Raw genomic sequence first — 18,124 nt, 5'->3', positions numbered from 1 at the left:
ACGATGAGGCTGTGATGCATGAAGGAGAAAGTTTGAAGGCAAAAGGAGACGGGGTGGCAGAGGATGAGATGGTTGGATGGCATCACCGACTCAGTGGATGTGAATGTGAGCAACCTCCAGGAGAGAGTGAAAGACGGAGGAGCCTGGTGTGCTGCAGTCCCTGGGGTTGCAGAGTCAGACACCACTTAGCAACTGAATAACAACAACAACTGCTCAGTTATTATGCCTGACCTCTGTAGAACTCTCTTTTCCAACTGCTGGAAGAACTACATTCAGCTGCTGGTAATCAATTAGAAATGAGAGTGGCTATTGCACTCCTGCGCTCTCTCACCGTAAGACCACGCATTTTTTTAAAAAATTTTATTGAAATATAGTTGATTTACAATGTTATGTTAATTTCTGCTGTACAGAGAAGTGACTAAGTTATACATATGTATTCTTTTTCATATTCTTTTCAATTATGGTTTATCAGAAGATACTGAATATAGTTCCCCATGCTATACAGTAGGACCTTGCTTATCCATCCTGTGTAGTTTGTATCTGCTAGTCCCAAACTCTCAATCTTTCCTCCCCTCCCTGACCCCAGCCACCACAAGTCTGATCTCTGTGCGTCTGTTTCATAGATACGTTCATTTGTGTCACATTTTAATTTTATTTACTTTATTTCCTTTTTGGCTGTGCTGGGTCTTCCTTACTGCGTGGGCTTGGCTCTACTTGTGGTGTGCAGGCTTCTCATTGCGGGGGTTTCTCTTGGTGTGGAGCACAGGCTCTGTAGAGTGTGCGGTTTCAGTAGCTGCGGCACGTGGGCTCAGTAGTCACAGCTCCTGGGCTCTAGAGCACACTCTCAGTAACTGCAGTGCACGGGCTTAGTTGCTCCGTGGCAGGTGGGATCTTCCCGGATCCGAGATTGAACTCCTGTCTCTGGCATTGGCAGGCGGATTCTTTACCACTGAGCCACCAGGGAAGCCCTGTGTCATATTTTAGATTCCACATATAAGTGATATCATGTGGCACTTGTCTTTCTCTTTCTGACTGACTTTGCTTAGTGTGATAATCTCTAGAGCCACTGATGCTGCTGCATTATCCATTCTTTTTAATGATCGAGTAATATACTCTACCAGAGAAGGCAATGGCACCCCACTCCAGTACTGTTGCCTAGAAAATCCCATGGATGGAGGAACCTGGTAGGCTGCAGTCCATGGGGTTGCTAAGAGTCAGACACGACTGAGTGACTTCACTTTCACTTTTAACTTTCATGCATTGGAGAAGGCAATGGCAACCCACTCCAGTGTTCTTGCCTGGAGAATCCCAGGGACGGGGGAGCCTGGTGGGCTGCCGTCTATGGGGTCGCACAGAGCTGGACACGACTGAGTGACTTAGCAGCAGTAGCAGCAGCAGTATACTCCACATTATATCGCATCTTCTTCATCCATTCATCTGTCAATGGACATTTAGCTTGCTTCCGTGTCTATTGTGGATAGTGCTGCTGTGAATATAAGGGTACATGTATCTTTTTGAAATAGAGTTTTATATGGCTCTATGCCTAGGGGTGGGATTGCTGGCTCATGTGGCAACTCTCTTTGGTTTTTTGAGAAACCTCCATACTGTTTTCCACAATGGCTGCACCAATTTACATTCCTACCAACAGAGTGAGAGGGGTCCCTTTTCTTCACACCCTCTCTAGCATTTAGTATTTGTAGAATTTTTAATGATGATGTGAGGTGGTACCTCCCTGTAGTTTTGATTTGCATTTCTCTAATAATTAGTGATGCTGAGCATCTTCTCATGTGCCTTTTGGACATCTGTATGTTTTCTTTGGAGAAATGTCTATTTAGGTCTTTTGCCCATTTTTTGATTGGGTTGTTTTTTTAAAAAATTGAATTCTATGAGCTTTTTGTATATTTTGGAATTAAGCCCCTGTTGGTTGCACCACTTATAAATATTTTCTCCCAGCCCAAATGCATGGTTGTCCTGTCCCATACATTTCTATTGTGCAAGAAAGGAATTTCTTGGGGTGGGGGGACTTACAGGCAAGGAGGGCTTCCCAGGTGGCACTACTGGTAAAGAACCCACCTGCCAATGCAGGAGACATATGAAACTCGGGTTTGACCCCTGGGTTGGGAAGATCCCCTGGAGAGGGGAACAGCAACCCACTCCAGTATTCTTGCCTAGAGAATCCCATGGACAGAGGAGCCTGGTGGGCTACAGTCCACAGGGTCACAAAGAGTCGGACACGACTGAAGGGACCTAGCACACAGGCACAGGCAAGGAAGCAGCCAAGTACACACGGTCCCCTGGGCTCTTTATCCTGCAGAGAGGTGGGTGTGCACCAGGAAGAACTGGGCGCGCCACGGAAAGCGCTTCTGTAGCAGGACCTCTCCCCTGCACTGCTTCACCTCCTTACAGGGGAGCTAAGAGGGCCTTGGGCACCTGGTTACCGTAGCAATGGGAGGTTCCTGGTGTAAGAAATGGCCCTGTTAGAAAAACCTTTTTTATTGGCTATCTCAGATCTACTGAGCTAGGTCATTGATGATGAGCTTGAAAAGTCATTGATGGGGAAAGGGCATGAGCCTCAGAATCATTTGGATTTGTGTCTTCTCTGAGGGATGAACAAGCTAGAAATGTCTGTCTTTCTTTTGAAAAAGAGTGTGTGGAGGAGAGCAGACCAGGGCTGTCTGGTGACCTGGCCACTCCAGGTGCCTTTAAGGACACCTGCTCTTTTCATCTTTTTGATCAGTCTTCTTTTAAATGTGGGTTCCGTTCTCAAGCTTGACTCATGGTCCAAGTTGGCAGCTGGCATTCCAGCCATCACATCTATGCTCCAAGTAGGAAGCATGAGTTAAGGTCCCAAAGGGGACATGTTTGTTCTTCTTTAAAGCTTTCTCAGAAACCTTGTCTGATGACTGCTTCTTATTCTTCATTTGCCTGTCCTAGCCAAAGAGAGGCCAGAAAATGTCATCTTTTAGCTGGAAACATAACTGCTTAGTATAAAATAAGAGTTCTTTACTAAGAGGAAATAATGTATTTTAGGTAGTTAACTAGTAAGTCTGCCACATATACACAACACATATATTTATACACACACGTGTGTGTGGAACACAGTTTATGCTTTTTTTTTTTTGTAAAGGGGATAAACTATGGCCAATACCTAGGGTCTGTATGTTGCATAACTCCAGGGATTATGCGACTGGGGGAGTTGTGCAATACACAACCTGTGTGACTGTACTTGGCTGCCCTGGAAATAACCATTATCTCACCAACCTTCTGTCTATAAAGACCTATCATATGGATGCCTGGTGTTTTTAGGAGCTAATAAAATATTATGCTCTGCTGACGAATTGGTGTGTTCTCACTTCTGTTCAATTCCCCCAAACTCAGAGATACTTCCCGTATTCAGCAGCAGTGTCTTCTCCTGACCTGGGCTCTCGGGAATAATTATTTGCATCCTCTTCAAATGTTTAGGTCTTGCCTTATTTATTCCCTTCAACTTTTAAAAATTGTGGCAAAATACATGTAGCGTGAACCTTATCATCTTAACCAAATGTTTAAGTAAGGATTTCCCAGGTGGCACAGTGGTAAGGAATCTGCCTGTAATGTAGGAGATCCAGGTTCAACCCTGGGTTGGGGAGATCCCCTGGAGAAGGGAATGGCACCCCACTCCAGTATTCTTGCCAGGAAAATCCCATGGACAGAGGAACCTGGCAGGCTACAGTCCATGGGGTCGCAAAGAGTTGGACACAGCTGAGCAACTGAGTATTATACGAGTCAGTGGTATTAAGTGCGTTTATGTTGTACAGCCATCACCACTGTCCAGAACTTTTTCATTTGCCAAACTATACCTCTGTCCCCACGAATCGATAGCTGGTCATCCCCACCTCCGCCAGCCCCTGGTACCCACCAGTCTCCTTTCTGTCTGTATGATTTTGATGACCTCATATAAGTCAGCCCTTGCCTTTTTATACTTGTCCTGTTGGTGGACTTTTATTATATCTTTTATTGCAAGCTGCCTCAGATCCTATTTTTTGAAGCTAGCTTGGTATAAACAAATAAAATCAGGATGGTAGTAATTAGACACAAGGGAAACACAGAGAAAGCTTCAGGCAGACTTCCTCTACCCCTCCAGGAAATCAGTGTGGCTGAGGAGGCGAAAACACAGCACACGAGAAATGTCACAGGAGGAACTGAAGACTTTACGACTTGTTAGAAATTTAGATTTCATGAGGCTAAATGCATAAGAAGGAGGGCCTCTGTATAAGTAGGAGGTATAACTTCTACTGGGGTTAAAAAAAAAAAAAAGGAAAGCAAGGCACAGGGGGCACCTGGATTTGAACCAGGGACCTCTTGATCTGCAGTCAAATGCTCTACCCCTGAGCTATACCCCCAGCCACCCACAGGGCTATCATAGAACAATTCCATAATTGCAGTCTTTCCCAAGCTGCGCTCTCACCATTGTGTGTCTCCCTAGGGAGTTACCTGAGCTGCTTCTCTAGGTGGCCACCTCCACACCTGTCAGAACTGCTCCCCTTCCTCAAAGTCTCCACTCCTATGCCCACCAAACATCCCTCCTCCCAGAGACCTTCTCACCCACTCCCTCACTATTATCATTATACTGAGGGCAAGAGGAACTCTACCCAGCCCCTTAATGTCTAAGATGCTTTGTTTCTTTTTCCTTTTTCTCCATCTCCCACTCTCTGGTTCGGTTTCCTTTTCCAGGGATCAAGGCCTGGGACCTATAGGAGGCTGTCACGGTCTTGGTTTACTTTAGGAGAGGCGCCTGGCCAAGAAAGCTGCAGCCCCAACTTTCTAGCAGGTGAAGAGTGGGCAGGGATGAGCCAAGAGGTCAGCACAGGTCCAGGGTCTGGGACACGGCTCCAGCCTGCTTCTTCTAGAACTCAGACAGCCCCTGCTGTACAGCCACGCAGTCTCTAGGATTAAGACATCATTGCATTTCTGTTTGCATCTTTCTTGGTTATGTTGTGCCATCCAATTGGGTAAGATTTTCTACTCTTTCTTTGAGATTATTCTGAAGTGAAATTACCCTTCAAGGGCTTCCCAGGTGGCTCAGTGGTAAAAAACCCATCTGCCAGTTCAGGAGACATAAGAGACCTGGGTTCGATCCCTGGATCAGGAAGATCCTCTGGAGAAGGAAATGGCAACCCACTCCAGTATTCTTGCCTGGAGAATCCCCATGGACAGAGAAGCCTGGTGGGCTACAGTCCATGGGATCGTAAAGAGTCAGACAGGACTGAAGTGACCTAGCACGCACATAAAGGAGGGTGGTTCTTTGGCTAAGAGTATGGGAGTAGCTATGCTCCTGCTAGAACCTCCAAACAGACTCTTGAGATCCATTTGTAGGAGAATGTAGGCTTGTCAAGACTCCAAGACTCCACACACATCCAATGAGGCGCTGCAAAGCAGTCTGCCCTTCTTGGGGGGATTAAAAAAAAAAGGCTAAGAGTTTGGTAAGAGGGTGATTTTTTCCAGATTTATAAAACACTGGATGAACACGCACATACATCTTGGCGCACTTCTCAAATGATTTCCCCAGAGTGGACTCCTAAGAGTGCGGATGCAGGGCCCGGAGGAGCTGGCTGGTGCTGTGTCCTGCAGCCCATCAGCAGGCACCAATCCCAGGAGTTCCCCTGAGCCCTGCCCTTCACCTCCCAACCCCCACCGTCCTGCCCGGTTAGGACGTGCGCTCTGCCCAGGGCTGGAGTCTGAACCTGGCGGCATCTCGGTGTGGTCATCAGGTCTGGAGCTCAGCTCACAGACCTGCAGCGTCAGACCCCTTGGGCCGGCTCACACAATCTCCCTAATCAGGCTCTGAAGGCCCGATGCACAATAAGCCAGAATGCCCTGGAGGTTACCCCGGAAACCAAATTAGCTATCTAAGGGTTGCTTCCTGAGGCTGCAATCAGAGCAAAAGGGAATTGAATGCTCTTGAGGGTTTCTCAGGCCACGGAAAATGATTATGCATTATTCCTGTTCCAAAGTACCGTTCCTTCTTTAGAGGCCAGAATGCTCCGTCACTAAACTGGGAACGTCAGTGTGTGCACAGGCATCTTTCCGGGATCCCTGCATCCTGCCATCCCGCCTCGACCACGCGCCTCCCTCTCCCCCACCTAGTGTCTCAGCTCTATGATCTGCTCATTGTTGATATACAGTAATCCACGGATTGAGGGATGGAGATAACTGTTTTTCTACAAAAACAACTCAATCTCTATTTTGTGCCCCATTATACCCAGCAGCAGAAATTTAGTTAGTCACCTCAGGACTCCCCCAACCATCACCACCCCATCCCGTGTCACACCGGAGTTATGAAAGGGCTTTCCCAGTACCACAGTGCTGGGGTGAGTGGGATCTGGTCCTGCATGCCGTCTGGACCACGCTGTGACCTTCTGATCCCACCCTGGTCCTCGCCACGTCTCCTCCCAGGTTCCCTGGCTCTCCCGGCCACACCCAGGAAACCTCCCCCAGCTTCTGCAGGCACCGAGTGGGCGCCAATCTTTATTCCCTTAATGCCCTAGCACCCACACTTGTGGCATTTGAAAATGGAGCACTGACAACTTAACTTGCCTTCCACACGGTCATCCCTCCCCGTGTTGTTAAAGACATAAGATTTACCCAGTTGGGTGGGGGCGGGGTGGGGAGAGCAGCCTTCAAAGACAGGAAACCTGGCTTATGAGCTCTGTTAAGACCCAGCTTCCTAACTGAGCTCTTTGTCTCCCCTCCATGACCCCATTACTCTCCATTCTTCCCAGATGGCTCTGGGTCTTCCTAGGAGGACATGTTACTAAACGTTTGCCATGAGTCATCACCTTTTGTCTTCAAGCCAAGCCCATGACATAGGTACTCAGCAAGTCCTCTACTTGAGAACCTTCAAGTTGCAAGCTTTCAGAGATGTGAGCCTGCTCTGTCATGGCCTATCACATCAGCTGCGGACGACACTGCAGCTCGCCATCCGTCTCCTATTGCAGAGGATCCTTCAGCTCTACCATCTCCCACGTCTTCTCCCTCCTCCAGTCAGTCAGTCTTCTTGCCTGTTCACTCAGTGCCAGTCCCTGTATGCCAGCTGTTCCTCCTGGACTACTGTACTTTTCAAAGAACTGTACTATCAGATTAAAAATGTTTTTTTGTGTTTGTTTGCTTGTTATGTATTACTTATGTGAAAAGTATATTATAAACCTATTAGAGTATAGTACTACATAGCCAATTGTGTTAGTTGGGTACCTAGGCTAGATTTATTGGACTTATGAACCAATTGAACTTACGAATGCACTCTCAGAATAGAACTCATTCAAATCATATGCAGGGGACTTACTGTAATTATTATCCCCGATTTACAGATAAAGAAATGAAAGTTTAGAGGAATTCAGTAATCCAGATAGTCTAACTCCAGAACTAAAGCTGGTGACCATATTGAAAGAATTCTCTCTAAAACACAGACTGAATTGGGTATCTGCCTGGCAGTGCTAGGTAAAACATCAGCCAATTCCTTACTGTTTGATTTCCTTCTAGAATATTTGGGAGATAACGGCTCATCACCCACTGCGTTGGGCCATTAGGTTGTGATCCCCGCTGATCAAGACAGAGGTCACTGTTCACAACAAACCCAGTCTCCAAAAGTCACTCTGGGCCCCCTTCTCATAGACAGACCTCTGGGGCAGCCCTGCTGATGGCCAGTCCCACCACTGCCTGCTGACTCTAGTTTCTCTTTCCTCTTCAAGTGTTGGGGGTATCATCATCCCGAATAGTGGGGCATTCTAGAACTAGAGGTAAGCACTTCTCCCAATCTCTGGGTGAGATGAGCTGTGGGGGGAACCCTTGAGAACAGGGCCCACCTGGCCTACAGCAGCAGTACTGATGCTCTCCCAGGTGTCACACATCTGTCACCTCACCTGTGCTGCTGGTGATGGCACTGAGGCCACTCAGGAGCCAGAAACCACAGTGACCTGTTCAAGAGGAACTAAGATCCTGCAGGGAATCTTAGGGGAATAAAGCCCCCCCAAAACCAAAAGCTCTTTAAAAAAGAAAAAGATTAACTGGTGTGTTGAGGTGTTGTTAACCTCATTTTAAATTCCCCCATCAAACATTCATCTCATCATTTTGGTAGGCTTTGGGGATGCTGGCTTATGACCATTGCCTCCTTAGGAGTCATGAGTGGTTCTATTCCAATCCTCTACCTTTATTAGCTTAAATTCTTTTATAAAGAAGACTTTTTTTTTTTTTACTTGTTAGTTCTGTTGGAATATAGTTCATATAGAAGAGGTAGAACAAATGCTTGATTCTTCCCTTTATGAGCTTTCAGGATACTGAATTGACGCCTTCACCATCTCCAAATTTGACAGAGGGCTCCAGTAGTCTTTGAGCATTCCCTTGTTTTATTGTGAGTGTGAACCTATGTGTGTGTGTGTTCGTGTGTGAGCAGACCAAATGAAATTGCCAGACTGGGTGGGCTGCCCTGGAAAAGCCTTTAAATCCTTTTACCAGAAAAGATTTTTTTCTTACATTTTTTTAGCCATGCCACATATGGGATCTTAGTCTCCCCACCAGGGATTGAACCCCCTGCCCCTGCATTGGAAGAGTAGAGTCTTAACCACTGGACCACAGGGGAAATCCCAAAGAGAAGACTTTAAATAGAAATCAAGTCCAGTCGTGGAGAGTGATTTGTGTGCAAGGTGGAAAGGCTCAAAAGCTTGATGCACGGTGCAGGGAGATGGGACTCACTGGAGAACGGCTGGTTGGAGCCTCCCAAGATGGGAAGGGACCATTGGAGGAGGCTGACTTCTAACAGCACACAGAGTCTTTAGGAAGAATTCCTGCAGAACCAGGAAGGGCCCTGCAAAGGTTCTGGGCTCGGCTCTGAGGGGGTGTGGCCCTGGAGGTGCTGCTTGCCTCAAAATGAGCATGCCTGGTCTCGGAGCGGACCTCTGCACAGACTCTGGATTCTGGCAAAATGCATCAGAAAGGGGAAGGATGTTCAAACTACCCATGCTGGATTCCCCACCAGTCTTAGTGGGTGAGACCTCATTTAATTTGATTATTTTAAAATATTGTTATCTTAAAAAGATAAATATGAACTCACAGAATTCATATGCTACAATGTTCAAAAGATATGAAAACGTATGCAGCTGGAAGCAACCAAAAGTCCTTCAGTAATTAAAGAGTCCGTATCGAATGGATAGATGAACCATGGTACATAGGACAATGGAACAGCATTCAACACTAAAAAAGAAATGAGTTCTCAAGCCTAGGAAAGACCTGGAGGGAACTTTCATGCATATTACTGAGTAAAGGAAGTCCATCTGAAAGGCCACAGTAATACTGTACAACATTCAGGAAAAGGCAAAACTATGGAGACAGTAAAAAGATCAGCGGTTGCCAGGGATTTGAGGGGATAGAGGGAGATATACAGGTAGAGCACAGAGGATTTTCAGGGCAGTGAAAACACTCTGCATTATACTGTAATGATGCATGTGTGTGTGTTCTCAGAGTGCTCAGGCCTGTCTGACTCTTTGAGACCCCATAGACTGTAGCCCCCAGGCTCCTCTGTCCATGGGATTCTCCAGGCAAGAATACTGGAGTGGGCTGCCGTTTCCTTCTCCAGGAGCTCTTCTCAACCCAGGGATCGAACCCGCATCTCTTGAATCGCCTGCATTGGGCACCACTGTGCCACCTGGGAAGCCCATAATGATGGATACGTTTGTCCAAACCCATAGAATGTACGACACCAGGAGTGAACACGGTGGACTTGCTGACTATGATGTGTCACCGTATGTTCGTCCCCTGTAACAAATGTCCTGTTCTGGTGGGGGATGTTGATAATGCGAGAGGTTATCCCTATGTAGGGGCAGGGGATATGTGGGAAATCTCTGTACATTCCTCTCAATTTTGCTGAGAACGTGAAACTGAAAAAAAAATCTTAAGAATACATTTAAAGATTAAAATGAAGAAAAAAGTACGCAGTGAAAATTCTCCCTCTCTCATCTAACAAGACTCTCTACAAGCATCCCCGGGGAATCTGTGTTAAGATTTTTTTATGTCCTCTTCCAGATAGTCTGCACGTCAGTAAGGAATGCACAGTGTCTCCTTGGCTGTATTTATAAACACAAATGGCAGCATAACAGTCCTATGCTATTGCATCTTGCTTTTCTCATCTAATTTAATTTTGTGTAAATCATGGTATTGCTTACCTGGGAACATTTCTCTTTCTAGGACTCAAACCAGCCCCCAGTGCTATGGGGAATATAGTCCCAAGTAAGGATGAAGGGTGGGAGGCTGGGGGTAGGGGCGGTGGATAATTCCAGGCAATAATGAAGGAAAGCTTCCATACCCTCAGCCTTGCTGGTTATACAAGGTCCAGCAAAGGGAAATTTGGGATAATTATAGGGGGCACCCGGATTTGAACCAGGGACCTCTTGATCTGCAGTCAAATGCTCTACCCCTGAGCTATACCCCCTACTGAGGAAGTTAACCTCTCTCCTCACAACTTCTCACTTTGGTGAGACACCTGTGACACCACTTAATAATTTTAAGACCTGATGTTTATTGAGCATTTATAATGTGCTAGATAAACTGTTCTAAATTTTTATACACTGTATGTAATTTTTTACTTTTTTACCATATATAGTTTTAAAAATTATTGTGGTAGTGAGTGCTATCTCCACCACCACCCTCTTTATAGGTAACAATGACACAAAGAATTGAAGCAACTTGTCTGGAGAGTCCCATGGACAGAGGAGCCTGGCGGGCTACAGTCCATAGGGTCACGAAGAGTGGGACATGAATGAAGCAACTACACACACACCCCCAAATCACAAAGCTTAAGCTCAGTTGGTAAAGAATCCGCCCGCAATGTGGGAAACCTGGGTTCGATCCCTGGGTTGGGAAGATCCCCTGGAGAAGGGAAAGGCTACCCAGTCCATTATTCTGGCCTGGAGAATTCCAGGGACTGTATAGTCCATGGGGTTGCAAACAGTCGGACACATCTGAGTATGTCTCACTTTTTCTAAGTAACAGAATTAAGAGGTAAAGGACCACCACTATGTCCTGCCTCAGCTCAGCTGCCCTGGAGGGTGAATTTCAGGGCCTTGGTGCTTCAGGGCCAAGCCGCCTCCCTGCCCTGTGAACCCAGCAAATGCTCCCCATTTTATAACGGAGTTTTAGGGAACAGACCTAACCAGTGCCTTGAGACGACCCACCTGGACCTTCTGGAAGTCAGATTGCTTGAAGTTTCCTAAATTTCTGAATGAATTAACTTTTTTACAAGTAACACTTTCACATGGCACAGGATTGAAAATGTATGAAATAGGAGCTTCCCTGGCAGTCCAGTGGGTAAGACTCCATGCTTCCACTACAGAGGGCACAGGTTTGATCCCTAGATGGGGAACTAAGATCCTGCATGCCACACAGCCAAATAACAATAATAAATTAAAAATAAAACGTACAAAATAGCATCCAGACAAAACTCAAGACTCCATTCCATCCCAGTCTTCCAGCCACCACATAACCATTTTACTGGTTTCTTGTTGCACGTGCACCTTTGAAAGGGAATATTTTCTCTTAGTACCCCAGGGTTAGCTTAATTTTCATTTATGGTACTGCTTGTATCTGTACATACATGTGTATACACAGCTAGATATAAATGCTTCACACTCACAGTTTTATACACTTTTAAGACAAAACAATTTTAGAAGATCAATACAAACAAAATCACAAACCCAGGAACATTCAAGTTAACAGCAATTTGAATAGCAGATGAAATCATTTTGCTAGAAGAGGCTCTTTGCAATGTGCTTGTGAAGCTGCTCACGCCCAGAGACGCAGGGGTCCCCCAGCTCCTCTGCTAACTGCCTCTATTAACACGCCCTCTGACTCTCAAGGCTCATTTCTCATAGGCTAAAGCTGTTACCAAACTCAGGGGTGGCTGCTCACTGCTCAAAAGCCAATTATCGAGAGGCAAGTGTCAGTAGAAAGGAAATATGTTTTAATCAGAAAAGCTGGAAGTCTGGTGGATTCATGAGAGGGTGGACTCATGTCCCGAGACCGGCTCCGAACTGTCTGCTCATCCCTGACAGTTTGTAAAGGGGAAAAAAGCGGAAAGAATCTCAGTGAATCGTGGAGGCAGGAGGCAGGAGGCAGGAGGTGCTCCGTTGTGTGTAACTCTCTCTCCAGGTGTTATCCTGCCCGTCTGATCTGCCTGCAGGATTGCTAACGGGGTTGTGGGGGTAGAGGACTAGTCATCTTTTAATTCTTCTTTTAATCTAGGAAAAGAATCAACAGGTTAGGCAAGGCATGGAGAGCACAAGTCAGGAGCTAGGTTCAACTGCCTAGTGATCTCATTCCGACGAGGAGGTTTTTTCAAGGTTAAGCAGTCAGGGATTTCCCTCGTGGTCCAGTGGTTAAGAATCACATGCCCACTGCAGGGGACATAGGTTCAATTCCTGGTCAGGAACCAAGATTCTGCATGCTGTGGGCAAAAAAATAAATAATTCTTAAAAAAAAAGTTAGAGGGGGACAGAAATGGGCAAAGAGGGAAGGGGCACAAGAGCTGCTTTCAAAGTCGGCCTCTGATCTTTGGTCATCAGTGTTACAGTGAGGCATGGTGACAGGGCATGGCAACCCACTCCGGTATTCTTTCCTGGAGACTCTCGTGAACAGAGGAGCCTGGGGGCTACAGGCCATGGGGTCACAAAGAGTCACGACTGAGCGACTGAGCACATGACAACATGATTAGAAACTTGAGTACATGCATCACACTGGGCTCTGATTATAAAATGGCCCTGCAAACCAGCCACCGTGTACCTATATTAAGACAGTTAAGACTGTTATTAAAATGTGAATAGAAACTTTGAAAGAATCGTAGGGGAACTCAAACCACTGAGAAGCACTAGTCTGCGGTCCCCTTCATGCCTGGGCACATCCAGGCTGCCCACAGAGTCAGGACCAGGCCCAGAGGTTTTGACTTCTGCTCCAGAATCTTGTCAAGCCTCCTCTCTTTCATGAATCCCACCCCTCTTCCACCAGCCAGCGAGAGGAGCCCTTCTGAGGAGCACCCACATCCCAGGGAACACGAGCTGATAAGCTGAGGAACTACATCAGTCTGGTTAGACGGGGCCACTTAAGTCTGTCTCTGGGGACGGTCCTGCTTTTGGGTCTGTTGTCTCAGCATCCAGTTCATGGAATCAAAATGAAGCTTTGGAAGTTCATTTTGTCCAAGGTGAAATACCTGACATTGTCAAGGCTGTTATAAACTCCATTTAAGAGTTCAGTAGGACTTCCCTGGTGGCCCAGTGGTTAAGACTCTGCCCCCCACCAATGCTGGGGGCCCAGGTTCAATCCCTGGTCCATCAGGAAAAAGCAAAAAAAAGGGAGCGGGGAGTGAATTCAGTAGAAGATAGAACTTTGTTTTTGCTATAATAATAAAAGAACGCAAGTTTTGAAGCCCAAGATTTTAATGTAAACAATGTTCTTAGCAGGGATGCTGTCAGTAAGTTCTAAACAAATGAAGCAGAAATGTTGTGGGCACGGTGGTGCACACATAATTCACAAGTGTATCTAAACAGGCTGTGATATTCGACCAATTTATATAAAAGCTGAATTGTTTTTAAGTTTTTAAAAAACTAAATTGTTTTTGTGACACGGCTGATTTAATACAAGAAAAGATTTCATGATGGCTGCATGTGGGTGTGCGTGGTAAGTCGCTTCAGTGGTGTCTGACTCTTTGCGACCCCATGAACTGTAGTCCAATAGGCTCCTCTGTCCATGGGATTCTCCAGGCGAAGATACTGGAGTGGGTTGCCATTTCCTCCTCCACGGGATCTTCCTAACTCAGGGATCAAACTCAAACCTGAAGCTCTTATGTCTCCTACATCGGCAGGTGGGTTCTTTACCATTAGTGCCGCCTGAGAAACCTAGCAGTGTGTGTAAGAAAGTACAAATAGTTACTGAACAGACCTGTATTGTAGGTCTACCAGTATAGTCACTGTCTTAGACACATCTGTCCCCAGTAGCACTAAGATTTTAGAAATGTTTGAGCCTTTGAAGAACTGCTTTGTGAAATTAACCCAAGTGTTCTGCAATGGTATTGGTATTAAACCTTTTTTTTTTTTTGTAAAAATATGCACCCAGAATTGTGTTTTGCACAAACCTCCACTGGTGGCTCAGATGGTAAAGAATCTGCCTGTAATGCAGGAGACCCAGGTTCGATTCCTGGGTCAGGAAGATCCCCTGGAGAAGGGAATGGCCACCCACTCTAGTATTCTTGTCTGGAGAATCCCATGGACAGAGGAGCCTGGTGGGCTACAGTCCATGGGGTCGAAAAGAGTCAGACATGACTGAACGACTAACACACTACACTTACACAGACCTGTTGGAAATCCTTAATCAAAGTTTTCAACAAATGGTGTGCCCCAGAACTTCAGCTTTTGAAACCTTTAGAGAGTTGCAATAAATGAAAATAAAATTTGCAAACAGAAAGACATTGAGACGTCTTGCAAAAGCAAGAGAGAAACTGAGCACATTAAACAATGAAAGTTCACATGGTGTGCAAGAGTTAGTTCTGAATTTCTAAAATTGTGCTTACAAAGTCTCAAAAGAATCTTTGGCTGAAGTTCTTCGTTTCAATTGAATAAATTTACATTCTGTACCTGAAGGGAATGAAATTTTCAAAGCTTGGGACTTTACAACATCTAAATTTGGTGAAATATTCAGGAGAATCATACTCATCTCAAGAGCTTTGTCTAACAAATATTTTTGTAGAAGAAATGTACTTTGAGGGACTTGCCTGGCTGTTCAGTGGTTAAGACTCTCTGTGCTCCCAATGCAGGGGACAAAGTTTCAATCCCTGGTTTGGGAAATAAGATCCCACATGCCACATGATGTGGCCATTAATTTAAAAAATTAAAGAAATGGACTTTGAAGGGAAGCAAAAAGACAAGAAAGACCTGTGAAATTATGTGGCAAAAATGTTTATATACTGCAATATAAGAAAATTGCAACTGGGTACTTTTAAAAGTGCTTCTTAATATTTTTAAAATTTTTCTTTTGTGTTTTGGCTATACACCATGTAGCATGTCTGGTTGTAACTCCCCAACCAAGGATTGAACCTGTGACCCAGGCATTGGGAGCATAGCATCTTAACCATGGGACTACCAGGGAAGTCTCTGAGAATACTTTTCAATTAGCCTACTTTGCTCTGAGCTTACTGGTTACTCCAGCACCTGAATCAGAAGTATTTTCATTACACATACTTGGTCTGCAGAAAAAAGACAATTGAAAGAGGCTGTCCAGGGACCTGGAAACCTGTGGGTCTCCTATGTCTCCCCAGAGCCACCTTGGATTCCGGTCTTACATCTGTCCTGTGGGGAGCAGCCCTCCCTGCTCCTGGCTAACTTCCCTTGTGATAATGAGGAAGGTGGGGCAATGGCTCCTCCCTGGGGCTCTTTCCATCCATCACACCCTGGGGAGCAAGAGGAGCCTCCTGGGACCCTGACCAGCACCTGGCTCCCCATTTCCTTGAAAACGGCAAGAAGCCAGTGAGGTTTCCCGTGCTGCAGAGTGTCCCCAGTCCACAGGTGGCTGGTCCAGATAAGCAGGTGCCTTAAGAGGACACTGCAGCCAGATTTCAAAGATTTACCTCATTTATAAAGTTTTATATTGGTCATATGCTGAAATGAGTATGTTTTGGATATACTGGATTTTAAAATGTGGAGGGTTGGGGCATTCCTTGGTGGCCCAGTGGTTAGGACTTGGCACTTTCAGAGTGCGGGGGTTTGCTCCCTGATTGGGGAACGAAGATCCCACAAGCTGCAGAGCATGCCCCCTCCACAATAGGAGATTCGTTTTGCTGATGTCGTTTTACTTTATTTTTATGAAAACATTTCCCAGTTTTAATGAGATATAATTGATATACAATGTAATATCAAAGGTGTACAACATGATTTGATACATGTATATATTGACAAATGATCACCACAATAAGTCTAGTTAACATCAGGCACCTCACATAGTTACACTTCCCCCCTTGTTATGAGAACTTTCAAGATCTACTCTCTTAGCAACTTTCAAATATACAATAAAATATTGTTAATATAGTGACTATAGTCACCATGCTGTACATTGCACCCCAAGACTTATTTATGTAATTCTGTACCTTTTGACCCCCCTTCACCCATCTTCCCTTTTTTACTTTAAATATTTAAGGTGGCTACTAGTGAATGTAAATTCAGATATGTAGCTTGCATTCCGTTTCTGGAGGGAGCACTGGTGGAGACCTTGGCCTTGGGAAAACCAACCTGGCTGGTGGGCTGAAAGGATTGGATTGCCGGTCATCCCCAAATCCTGATCTTGTGGGTCTCCTGTGGGGATGAAACGACAGTGCAAAGACAGGAAGGAATCTCTCTTCTGATGGGAAAGAGTCGGTGAGTGTTGTTTTCAGGGTGCACGGGTTGCTTGAACTACAGGGAGAGTTACAGGGACGCAAGGAAGGTCGACTATGCCAAACTCCAAAATGGAACATAAGAAGGGGGCACCCGGATTTGAACCGGGGACCTCTTGATCTGCAGTCAAATGCTCTACCCCTGAGCTATACCCCCTAATGTTATATGACACTCTCAACTCATACCTTTATGCTGCTGTAGCTACATCTGGACCCTGCCAAACTCCACAGCCCCTGCCATGGGCTCCAACACCCATGGTCATTCCAGACTGGTCCTCCTGCTCTGAAACCCAACCGGTCTTCCTCTTCAGGTTGGTGGGAAGATTGATTTGGTCACGGTCTTCAGCCCACACCCGGAAGTGCAGAGGTTGAGGCCCTCTGACCCGGAAGTGCAGAGGTTGAGGCACTCTCGGGTTACCAGGAGAAAACGCAGGTGGCTCGGAACTCTCCCACACTGCCAAACTCGGGTCCGAGCCCGGCCCGCCTTGTTCGTCCTGCTCTATCTGCCCTTTGCCCTACGGTCTCGTCCTCCGTCTCCTCTTCTTCACTGCCTATCCTTCCTCTTCCCACCGCCCTCCAAGCCCCTCAGGGCTCTGCTCTCCTAACCGCCAGACCTCGACTATTCCTCCTTCCTCCAGCCCAATCAAGCAGTGCCCTTTTTTCAAACTCATTCCTTGAGAAGTAATCGGAAGACCAGGCCTAATATATACAAGGCAGACCATTTATTTCCAAAAATGAAATAGGAAGCTAAGAAAATTGTGAGTATAACAGGAGCGATACGGGAGGACATTTCCATTGTAATTGTTGCTGCTGCTGCTGCTAAGTCGCTTCAGTCGTGTCCGACTCTGTGCGACCCCATAGACGGCAGCCCACAAGGCTCCCCCGTCCCTGGGATTCTCCAGGCAAGAACACTGCAGTGGGTTGCCATTTCCTTCTCCAATGCAGGAAAGTGAAAAGTGAAAGTGAAGTCGCTCAGTCGTGTCCGACTCTTAACGACCCCATGGACTGCAGCCTACCAGGCTCCTCCGTCCATGGGATTTTCCAGGCAAGGGTACTGGAGTGGGGTGCCACTGCCTTCTCCGTTGTAATTGTTAGAACATCTAAAACAGCAGAAGGACAGAACACCTGACACCCGGACCCGGGAAAACATTACAAACGTGATGAAAGATCGTCACAAGTGCCTGAGCTGTGTCACAACAACCCTCTGACGCAGAGCTGTGATCAGTACCCCGGCGGCAGAGCGGAGGAACCAAAGGCGCAGGGATGTGCAGTAAGCTGTCCAAGGAGACGTGATTACTCAGCCGGATGCAAACTCAGGCCGCCTGGCGCTGGAGCCCACACACTTAACCCCGTGCTTTACTGCCCAGAGTTAGAGCAGTCGTGAATTCAGACGGGAAAGGAAAGGTTATTTACATAAATGAAACTGGGAGAGTTTAATTAGCTATTTGGGAAAAAATAATTAAAGTAGCAACGCACCTTCTTTTTGTACATCAAAACACAGCCCAAGAGGATTAAAGCATTGTGTATAACAAAACCAAACATATAGGAGAAGAGAATATAACTGAATACCTAACTAATGTCTGAACAGCAGGGAGGGTATGGAAGAAATTCCAACAGAAAATATCAGTAGTTTTGGCTACATAAACATGAAGAGTTTAGGAATATGAACAAAACTGGGAGATTAAT

The 18,124-nt window shown here is 46.0% G+C and overlaps 3 non-coding genes across 3 annotated transcripts; all 3 read right to left on the bottom strand.

Annotated features, from left to right (window-relative positions):
* Positions 1-4,310: 4,310 nt before the first annotated feature.
* TRNAC-GCA lies at positions 4,311-4,382 on the bottom strand. The gene has a single exon. It is a non-coding gene; the product is annotated as a tRNA-Cys (tRNA).
* A 6,005-nt stretch (positions 4,383-10,387) lies between these two features.
* Positions 10,388-10,459, bottom strand: TRNAC-GCA. The gene has a single exon. It is a non-coding gene; the product is annotated as a tRNA-Cys (tRNA).
* Positions 10,460-16,523: 6,064 nt separating this feature from the next.
* TRNAC-GCA lies at positions 16,524-16,595 on the bottom strand. The gene has a single exon. It is a non-coding gene; the product is annotated as a tRNA-Cys (tRNA).
* Between the last annotated feature and the right edge of the window lie 1,529 nt (positions 16,596-18,124).

Source organism: Bison bison, unplaced genomic scaffold (genome assembly GCF_000754665.1).
Source record: "Bison bison bison isolate TAMUID 2011002044 unplaced genomic scaffold, Bison_UMD1.0 scf7180017864191, whole genome shotgun sequence".
In the NCBI taxonomy this organism is placed as follows: domain Eukaryota; kingdom Metazoa; phylum Chordata; class Mammalia; order Artiodactyla; family Bovidae; genus Bison; species Bison bison.
This window is presented reverse-complemented; position numbering and strand designations above follow the sequence as displayed.